The sequence below is a fragment of the Scylla paramamosain genome, chromosome 2 (genome assembly GCF_035594125.1).
Source record: "Scylla paramamosain isolate STU-SP2022 chromosome 2, ASM3559412v1, whole genome shotgun sequence".
Classification (NCBI taxonomy): Eukaryota; Metazoa; Arthropoda; class Malacostraca; order Decapoda; family Portunidae; genus Scylla; species Scylla paramamosain.
Genome location: NC_087152.1, coordinates 40,565,822 through 40,576,816, shown reverse-complemented (window position 1 = coordinate 40,576,816; position 10,995 = coordinate 40,565,822). Strand labels below are relative to the sequence as shown.

General features: G+C 42.9%; 3 long non-coding RNA genes across 3 annotated transcripts in view; 2 read left to right on the top strand and 1 right to left on the bottom strand.

The window, feature by feature from the left end:
- Positions 1-3,619: 3,619 nt before the first annotated feature.
- Positions 3,620-6,474, top strand: LOC135115179 (uncharacterized). Its single transcript, XR_010275841.1, has 2 exons — positions 3,620-4,270; positions 5,665-6,474. It is a non-coding gene; the product is annotated as an uncharacterized LOC135115179 (long non-coding RNA).
- LOC135115189 (uncharacterized) lies at positions 4,272-6,606 on the bottom strand. Its single transcript, XR_010275845.1, has 2 exons — positions 6,468-6,606; positions 4,272-5,564 (listed from the first exon to the last, which is right to left on the bottom strand). It is a non-coding gene; the product is annotated as an uncharacterized LOC135115189 (long non-coding RNA).
- Positions 6,607-7,060: 454 nt separating this feature from the next.
- The window catches only part of LOC135115184 (uncharacterized), a 36,519-nt gene continuing 32,584 nt past the window's right edge, over positions 7,061-10,995 (top strand). Inside the window, exon 1 of the long non-coding RNA XR_010275843.1 lies at positions 7,061-7,241. This is a non-coding gene — a long non-coding RNA (uncharacterized LOC135115184). The remainder of the gene's footprint in view (positions 7,242-10,995) is intronic.

Sequence of the window (10,995 nt, the reverse complement as noted above, 5' to 3'; positions counted from 1 at the left end):
TCCAAATGGTTCTTTCTCTTCTCCCACCTCGTATTACAAGAGGACCCAGTGTTCCCCGTCCCGATGGTCTTCTCTCTCCTCGCGCCTCGCATCAAACAGGAGCGAGATAGCCAAGTTACAGACGCGGCCAGTGCAAAGTCGTCCCAGTGTTTGCCTGCCGCGATGCTCGTTGCTACCTCGTGCCAGTGGGGAGTTTTTGGGCGAGGCGTTGTCCAATACACTTTGCCTGAGTAAGCCAGCAATTGGGACTCAGAGGCATCCCGGCCCGCCCACACTAAATTGCGCCAATTTGGAAAGGAAGGATAGTATCTCACTTTTCCGTTCACCAGCCTCAGCACACCGACGCTTGGGTGGTAAGAAGTCTGCGAACTGTGTAGATGTAGTAGAGAGAGAGAGAGAGAGAGAGAGAGAGAGAGAGAGAGAGAGAGAGAGAGAGTGAGTGTGTGTGTGTTTACGTAAGAAGTAGAGTAGCCAAGGGCGACAAATACTTAAAAAAAAAAAAAACCCACGAGTGCTAGAAAAGTCAAAAAGATAATCGAAAAACGGAGGGCGAATGTCTTGAGATCTCCCACTTCAAAGAGTTCAAGTAATAGGAAGGAGGAAATACAGAAACAGGCAGAAGTTTCAGAATTCAGCACAAAAGGGAATGAATGATTGAGAATAATGGATAAATTTTATTAGAGGTGAACAGAATAGTGATAAGAGAAAGTAGAAATGGTGTGCAGGGAGGCTGCCGGAGGAAGGAAGGCATGCAGTTAGCAAGACAGTGAGAGCTTCATGAGTCTCATTTCACGTGTTTGGATTCTACCATTACTGGCAGTGAGGGTTTCTGGACGCGTCACTGGAGTGGCAATGCAATCATGAGTCGCGGGTTAATCCTTGACGAGGTGAAGGAGGCGCGGCTACAGGCGCAGGCTGGCAGGGCGGCAGGGGACTTCTGATCCTGCCTTGTGTTGTGAGGACGGAAAGCCGCTGAGTGTGAGATGGAATACTTAACTTTCCTTTCTCTTGGGATGGGTTGCTAAAAGCTGATTCTTGTAGTGGAGGAGGACATGTTTAAGTACTTCAGAGAAAGTGAAAAGCCATTGAATTATGGTCAGTTTGAGAGTCTCCACGGGAAGAGGCTGAACAATAAAGAAACCTTACTCCATAAATGATGCACGCCTCTTCCTCACGGCACTTGAACGCCGTGTGGAGGCGCTCCAAAACCTTATTATTTAACCAGAGACATAAGCACGGCGGCCCAGCAGGGAGCAAGTGTCCTTCACCTGCCAGCAGGAAGTGAGGCAGAGGCGCGGCGCGGGGAAGGAGGGAAGGATGGATGGATGGATGGCTGCTGTGATTTGCTGCAGACCAAGGCTGCTGAATGTTTTGGTGCGAGATGAGCACAAATTTCACACACATACACACTCACACACACACACACACACACACACACACACACACACACACACAGCATACGCAGTTATTAATACACTCTCGCTGTCCCCAGAGACACGATCACGCTCGCCATTATTTGCCTTTTTTCAATCAGGCAACGTTCTGTTCCCACACCGGTGCTTACATGAATCCCGCCCAACTGAACCAGTGTGTGTGTGTGTGTGTGTGTGTGTGGCTTGGTGCGGGTAATTCTGTTTGTTACACCCGCCTGCTGACACGAACACAATCATCACCACCACGACCCTTTACACTGCAACCACCACCACCACCACCATCACCATCACCACCACCGCATCCTTCCCAGTCCTTATCCTCCATCACCAGTCTGGTTCAGCTCACATCGAGTTACTTTCTTAGAATCTGCGCTTTATTTCTCTCTCTCTCTCTCTCTCTCTCTCTCTCTCTCTCTCTCTCTCTCTCTCTCTCTCTCTCTCTCTCTCTCTCTCTCTCTCTCTCTGCTGTTATAGTTTGCTTTCTCTATTTTCTTTTAGTATATTACTTTCTCTTAATATTTGAATCATTATCATTACTATTATTATTATTTTATCATCATTATTATTATTATTATTATTATTATTATCATTATTATTATTATTATCATTATTATTATTTATAATTTTTTTCGTATTATTATTATTATTACTATTATTATCATTATTGTTATTGTTATTATTATTAGTTGTAGTAGTAAAAGTAGTAGTAGTAGTAGTAGTACTATTAGTAGTAGTAGTAGTAGTAGAGAGGAGCAATGGTGCAGGGTTCAACTTTCACCTTTACCTAATCCCCAAACTCGTCAAGGGTTTTATGTTGACGGTGAGGCTGTGATGGAGAGAGAAAGTTGCACGTTTCAGTAAGAGGCAACACGTGTGCATGCAATTATGGTTAATGATAAAGAAAATGTGGAAATGTGTGTCTCTTAAATACGCAGGGAGGTTTATGGGGAGTGAAGCATCGTAATGTTTTAGTGTTATTAGTTTCCGTATATCTCTCTCTCTCTCTCTCTCTCTCTCTCTCTCTCTCTCTCTCTCTCTCTCTCTCTCTCTCTCTCTCTCTCTCTCTCTCTCTCCTCTGCAGGCTTTTTTTTTCTGTCTCCCTTTTTCTTCTTTTGTGTTCTCTTCCAAGTTTTCTCCGCCCCTCTTCCTTCTAATTCCTGTCCCGCTCACCACTTTGTAATTCTTGCCCCACTTAAGGAACCCTTTTAACTCGCTCTTATTCCCTTTCAACCAGTGATTCTGTTTTAACCTACTTTGCTCTCCTTGCATTTATAATCGCTGTTACTTTATTTTCCTGTGTCATTTTCACCTTCCTGTTACTCTCTAATCCTCATAAAGATTCCTTCCCTGTCCTTCTTCACCTGCACTCTTGCTCCTCTTAAACACTTTCCTGAATAATTTCCATGGTAACCTTCCTCTCAACTACAAATTCTATTGTTTTGTCTTTCCTTTCCTGGATCTTTTCATATGTATTTTAGCTTATTCGCATCATAAACCACAAGGGTACTCTGTCTACCCTTCTCTTTTTCCTCGTACGCTCCTCACTCATCCTTATACCACCTCACGCATCACTCCTCTCCCTTCTCCGCTCTCTTCTCAGCGTCAGCGCAGAAAAGCAGCATTACTGTCACCTCAGACCAGTCTCGCCAAGCTCCTCACGTACTCACCGTACTCCTCACGTGGCTGCCTCAGTCGCCGTTTCCCTCCCCCCACCCTCCCTCTTCCTCCTTTATCCCCTTCCCTCCCTCTCCCTCCATTATCCCTTCCTCTTCCAACATCTCCCTCCTCTCCCTCTCTCTCCCACTTGTGCGCAGTTCAGTCAGAGTTGACGGTCACAGTATTATTTTATGACGAGCACATTGGGTTCCTTTTCAGCCCGTGGGTGCCTCTTTTTGTGCAGCCCTTGTCCCTACACAAGCAGTCTGCATCAGGAAGATACAGCACGCCGCCAGATGGCATTACAACACTGCCTGTCGCTCACTGTTCGAGGCGACTGATTCGGAGCCTCGTGAAGCCTCACACACACCAACGAGCCCTCGATGCCAGACTCTGCCACCGTGATGCTTGGCACTGCGTAAAGTGTTCACGCTTATATAACACGTCCAGTTCTTGCTAGAAAAATGTATGTTACGTAGTTATCAACATGTAATGGTGACAGGAAGATGACGGAGCTGTGGAACACTAAGGCCGGCCCTAGACGTAACTGTTTATCTGAACGATATAACTGATCAGATAAATCGTTAAGATAAAACTGACGTGTAGGGGGAAATTTGCGCAGATTTTGATCGTTTCAGATGAACTGATCGAGCGGCATGAACAGTTGAATCATTCAAACTTTTTATCTGAACGATCTAATGATTGTTTTCCTTTCAGATGAAAATCTCACGTGTAGGGGGGAAAACTGTACAGATTATCAGTCTATTTGTGACTTAAATAAAGTGTGCACGCCTTTTCCAGCTTTTCACAAATACTTCATTATGAATCGCAAAACATTGGAGGAGTTTATTGAAATTTACCAAACCGAAGAGTGTTTATGGAAAGTTAAGTGCAAAGAGTATCATAACCGTGACAAAAGAAACGCAGCATATGGAAAATTAATTCAAAAGTTAAGAGAAACAACACCTGATGCTGACCGTGATATGGTTGTCAAAAAAATCAATAACTTACGCACCACATATAGAAAAGAGTTGAAGAAAGTGCAGGCTTCCAAGAAATCTGGAGCAGGAGCATATGATGTTTATGTTCCAAAACTGTGGTATTTTGAAAATCTTGCCTTTCTACACGATCAAGAAACACCACGAGAAGGTCTTACTAATATTGAGGAAAATGAAAGTGAGGTGAGTTATACATGTATTCTTTTTTAATGAAGTGCGACACGCCCATAGAATAAATGGTATTAACATTTGAAGTAAATGTGTTCAACACAATATTCTGAGCCATCTTGTGCATTTAATGAGACAAAGTGAGTTAAAGTTGCCTATATATTAACGACGTTATTGAGATATGTAATATGGTATGAATTATTTGAGTTACCCAGTCAATTTGTTATGTTTCCGTCTCGTATGTCACACAAGTAGATAATTATGTATATTTTTTCACTCTAAAATTTTATTTAACCTATCATTTAACAGCAAAACAAATAAAAAAATATCAATTATGCTCTACTATCCGGCCCGTTGGCACATGAAACACTGGATCATAATTATATTACATACATAACACCCAGAAAGCAATTTCAGTTACCTAAGAGGTTCTTTTATGTAGCATTGTCACACACATACTTGAGCACGAAGATGTAGCTACAACCTTAATTTCTCTTCACTCAATAAAGTTGTCTTGCCATGGCAGTTTACCTTCACTGATGAAATAATCAGCGAAATTTTCTCTGATAATTTTAGCGGCTTCCATCGGGTTTCCTTGGTTTCTTCGGGCGATATTCATCATATTTGAATCTTCAGCTCTTAAACCTTGCACAGTGGTACCGCAGTTTATATTTTCTACATCAAAGCAATCCGCAGAGGCATAGCTGAGCGAAGATTTCACTAGATAATTGTGCAACACACAACAAGCCATAACTACGGCATCAATGTTGTCTAAACTCAAATTTATTCGTGTATGAAATATTCTAAATCTTGAGGCCATAATTCCGAAAGCACTTTCTATCACCCGACGTGCTCGTGAGAGACGATAGTTAAATATCTTTCTTTCGTTATGTCCAGTCAAGTCTCCCATTCTATAAGGTTTCATCATATCAGGCCGAAGTGCAAAAGCATCATCGCAAACAAAGACATATGGTAAAACTCTATGTGATTTATCTAATTGTCCTTCAGCTGGTATATTCAGAGATTTATTAGTTAATTTTCTGTAAAACAGAGTATTCTGTATCACTCCGCCATCCGAATTCCTGCCATTTGAGCCAAAATCACACATGATGAATTCGCATTTCGCATTAGCGATTGCCATTAGGACTAGACTATGGCGTCCTTTATAATTATAAAACAGGGAACCACTGTCAGCTGGAGGAATAATATCCACGTGCTTGCCGTCCAACGCCCCTAGACAGTGTGGAAACTGCCAATCTTGCTCAAATTGTCCTGCGACACTTTTCCATTCTTCTTCCGTTTGAGGGAACTGAAATGGAGAAGACTAAATGAGATTAATGCACTGGAATGCGTCAAAATGATTGGTTTCATTTTCCTTATAATTAATGAAAGGTTATTTCTTCTTTCAGAATTCATGCCATGATGTTGAGCCTGTGCCTGTGTCCAGCCCCTCATCTGATGTAAATGAACTAGAAGTTGCTACTGAAGGAAATTCTATGCTTGACATCAGCTACCCATTACATGTCAGCCGGTCGTCAACTCCTTTACCAACAAATAGTACAACAACTAATGTGGCACCGTCCAGACCTACCCAAAAGAAATGTAGAACGGCCATGAGTGATGATGTGCTGATGACTATCAATGAACACTTTAAAAAACCAAGGGAGCAAAAAATAGAAGATAAGCATGACGTATTTGGGAAGAATGTTGCACACAAGTTACGTGGATTGGACAATTTACAGAGGATAATGGCTGAAAAAATCATAAATGATGCTCTGTTCGAAGCAGAAATGGGAAATCTTACCCATCATCATAAACTTTTGCCTGTACCAGTAACAAACACGCAGTTTCCAATTCAGCACAACGTATTTCCGCAACCCTCTGCCACACCCAGAACAGTACCTCACACCATGCCTCACACAAGCCTTCACTTGCCCTCACTTTCTTCGACAATGGACCCTTTAGCTCAGGCAATTAGTGTATTGAACGAAATCCCTTAGTTATTATATTAGTGATACATAATTATTGGAAACTGGCATACAAGTATTCTGTTTGATATTTGTTTTGGATAATTGTATTATGTATTTCTGGTACAAAAATACCGTACACGTACATAAAGGATAGAAAAATACTGGTTACGTTCTATTTTTTGTTACCATTGTTGTGATTGTGTTATGTACCAACATATTTCTCATACTTATTAAATACTTACCTTCAAATACTGGTTTTGTAGAACCTTATAAATCGCTCGGCACGTTTCAGGAATAATAACCCGGAGAGCTTGAGCTGATATCAAGGTTGAAAACTTCAGGTCTTCATAGGAGCGTCCTGTGGCTAGAAATCTTAAGGTAGCTGTCAGTCTTTCATGAGGCGTTATTGCACATCTCATGACTGTGTCTTCTTTCTCTATGAAAGGTGTTACTAATGATAAAAGGTTCAAGTACGTTTCCTCGTTCATCCTTAAATAATTTTTCCAGTCCTTAGGCACCGCTCTCAACTCCGCCAACAAGTTTGTATGAGTATAAGTTTTTCTTTTCAGTAGCCATTCTCTACTCCACTTGCGACCTCGCTTAGATCCAGATGCACTTTTTGCCCTTTTTACACATAATGCCACAGCTAGACCTGCTAGAGCCAGAGATTCCTCCTCCTCGGATGACATTACGGAAACTGTGGTGTGGAAGCGATGCAAATTGTAACGATATATCGGAATGGTGTAGGGGCAGCGACGTCAGATGGCTTGCAACGATTTTTATCTGATCAGTTATATCGTTCAGATAAACAGTTACGTCTAGGGCCGGCCTAAGGGGGAGGCTGGGCGGCACCGGAACCAAACACACGCGGCGTATCAACGGGGAAGGAGTAGCGGCAGTCGAGTGTTGGTGGTTCATATGTGCGTTGTTGGTGTCGCGATGGACGGAAGTGATCGCGGCTATTGTCGTCATCCGGCATCACCTGCCGTCCAGCTTGCTTCGCGGAGGAGACAAAGGTACAGTGCCTCAGATGAGCGGCCACTGCTGCCGCGCCGCGCCGCCATTACGCTAGAGAATGATTGTGTAACTGTGGCGCGTGGGCTGCGTTGTGGAGCCGTCTCTCTCTCTCTCTCTCTCTCTCTCTCTCTCTCTCTCTCTCTCTCTCTCTCTCCGTATGTATGTACGTAGCATGTATGTATGTAGCCCGTCATTTACTTGGATGTGTATTTAGTGATGATATAACTAGACACTGCGTATTAGTTTATTAATAGTTAAAGTAGTTGTAATAGCAGCAGCTGTGCAATGCTGCTGCTGCTGCTGTGTGTGTGTGTGTGTGTGTGTGTGTGTGTGTGAAATGCTCTTGTTTTTCCTCATGTTAATTTTTCTTTCACTCCATTATCTTATGTTCTATTTAAATTGCATATATTTTTTTTTATCGTTTCGCTCCTCCTCCTCCTCCTCCTCCTCCTCCTCCTCCTCCTCCTCCTCCTCTTCCTCTACTTCTTCCTCGAGGGGACAAATTATACCCAGAGAAAAGTGTGCCAGCAAGATTGAGGGAAGATGGCGAAAGAGTTGAAGGTTGTTGTGATGGTCGGGTCAGTGCGTCGCAAGTAACGGCGAGCAGAACCCGTCACCCGGAGCTGTTTACAGGAAGGCTGCGTGAGGGAGCCCAGGCGTGGGGCAGACCCCGCCTGTACTGAGTGGTGACCAGGAGTAAGGGAAACGAGGAGGAGGAGGAGGAGGAGGAGGAGGAGAACAGCAGCAGCAGGCAGCCTTTATTGGCACAAGGCGGCTGGCGGAAAGTATATTCCTCTTTTCCTTCTTCGTGGTCTGTGCAACGGGGATGTGTTAGGGCTCACACACACACACACACACACACCAGCTGTGATCCCAAACAATCACGTAAATCACTCCCTGCTTAAGAACCTGCTCGTCCCTTCGTTTTTTCTCTCAAACTTTCAGAGCCCCATGAAAGCTGATCAGAAACTTGCTGTTTTCTTGAAGGATAATTTCTGCAAGACATTATCTGTCACCCAGGTTGTTACAAAGTTAAAATGATCGGTCTTTCTTTTTTCTTTTTCGTTTACTTTCTCGCTCTCTGACTTGACGTTCTTTTTGTATCACGACAGATTACTGCAGCTTGGAAGATTACGGCAGGAAGAGGGAGGCCCGTCTTAGGCTTTTACTTCTTATCCGTATTTTTTCCATTGGTGTTTGTAGTTAATACCTCTTGCTGCTGCTGTTCTGAGTTGTTTTTGCAGGTAACACAATTTTTCATACTATTAAAGCATACTAATTATCTGTAAATGTGAAAGGTGACCCGCGGTGCGTGTCAGTAACACACATTATCCTTTTCTTGTGGCCACCGACAACCCAGTAATGCTAGACAGAAATATATATATATATATATATATATATATATATATATATATATATATATATATATATATATATATATATATATATATATATATATATATATAAATACACACACACACACACACACGCTGGTGGTGGTGACGACTAGGGGCTTCCAGCGTTGGTGTTGGCAGAGGCAGTGTGAGAGGGACGGTGCAGCACGCAACACAGGAAGGCAATAATTTGGGGAGAGTTGCTGCACCTTGGTGAGGAAATTACGAGGTTTGGGTTCATAGCATCCACAGATAAAAGTGAAGACAATAATAGGGAATAGCTATTTTACTGAGGAGAAAATATTAATGTTTGTGAAAATGGGTCTACAGTGCCCAGAGACACAAGGGAAGGCAGTAATAGGGAATAGTTATTGGAGTATGAAGAGAAAATATTGTTTGGTTTCCAGAATTGCCATTACAGAATGACAGTTTGTAAAGGAAGATGCGTAGGAAAGAAGGCGACGGGGAATTGTTCGTGGGAGGGGAGTAAGAGAGAATAGGAAGGATAACGCACAGAAAATGTAAAGTGTAGAGGAGGATGCCAGTATTGACACAGAGGCAATTAGCGTTTTTCACACCGCACCAGATGGAAGTTTAAAGAAGGTGAACTTAAGGGGAATTAGTAGGCAAATTATTTACCTGAAACAACCCCCCACCTTTATTTTCCAGCCTCCCTCCTCCAACATTCCTCCACTACCTCCCCTCCTCCTTCCTGCCTCGCTCATCAGTGATTTCTCCTTCCTGCCTCCCACAACATTCCCTCACTATCCCTCCCCCCCTTCCTTCCCTCTTCTCCCTTCCCCCTCTTCTCGCCTCCATTCTCCCTCTCTCCTTCTCACTCTTGCCTTCCTCTCTGTCCTCTCCTCCTAGAATTTTCATTTCCCTTCAGATCAATGCCTGTGTGTTAATGACCAGCAGCTTACCATTGCAGGTGCACCAACACCATGAAAAACCTGTAAAATCTCAGTATTTCAACACTACACACACACACACACACACACACACACACACACACACACACACACACACACACACACACACACACACACACACAAGGCGGCATTAATATTCCCGTTTCTCAAAGAACTATATTTCGAAACACTTCTGACACACCTCCACCACTTTCAAAAGGTACCTGTAGAAGTTACACGGGTTTTTAAGGGTGTTTTTTACAGTTCTAGTGCCAGATCATTAAGATTTCTACATTATTAACAGTAAAAACACTCGGGAGAACCCGGCTAATTATTTATGTGCCTTCTGTAAATAGCCGTGGTGAAACAGCTGAACATTTCTGGTTTTAAACAATGAGGGATTTGAAATAGAAAAGAAAAGAACAGAAGGAAAAATATGAGCTGTCAACAGAAAGAACGTGGAAAGTTTTCAGAGCGTGTCTGAAGTGGCGTGGACTTGACTTTTGTTTCTCTTTGGTGTGGGACTGCAGGTATTGAGGTGGGTGGGGGTGGGGTTGGGGATTGGGTGATAAGGGGGAATGTGAATGCAGTGTGAGGATGTGAATGTGAGGGGATCTGAATGGAGGGGAGAGAGGATATGATGAATGAAGCGAAGATAGACTGGCAGAGGAGAAAAAAAAGTAGAGAGTGATGGGAAAGAAAAGGTAGGGAATGGAAAGGAAGGAAAGAAGAGTTGTTGAGGGAGAGTGGGAAGTGAAAGGAAGGAAAGAAGTAACAGGAAAAAAAAAGACAGAATGAGTAATGGAGATGATATAGATGCAGTATAAAGGTGGAATGGGAAGGCAGAGAGAGAGAGAGAGAGAGAGAGAGAGAGAGAGAGAGAGAGAGAGAGAGAGAGAGAGAGAGAGAGAGAGAGAAAACGCAATTAAAGGAAGATGTAAGAGGTGAAGAAATAAGGGATGAGAGAGGAAATTAGGGAAGTAGGGAGAGGGAGCAGGAAACTGTGGAGCAGGAGAGAATAAGGGAATAATATCAACAGATGTGTGTGAGAGAGAGAGAGAGAGAGAGAGAGAGAGAGAGAGAGAGAGAGAGAGAGAGAGAGAGAGAGAGAGAGAGAGAGAAACGATTAACAGACACAAAAGTAAGAATAATAAAAGGTAAAATAAGATAGTGATAGTAGCAATAGTAGTAGTAGTAGTAGTGGCAGTAGTAGTAGTAGTAATAGTAGTAGTAGTAGTAGTAGTAACAATAATGATAATAATAACGATAATTTTGACGACATTAATGTAGAATGAGAACGTTTACACACCAACAAGTGATGTACCACGGACAGGCTGCTGGAGGCATGCTGGAGTACGCTACATTCATTATTCCCACGTCGTGTTGCACTCGTGAATCACAACTGAACTTTGGGAAGTGTCATTGTAACTCACACTTCTTTACCAGAT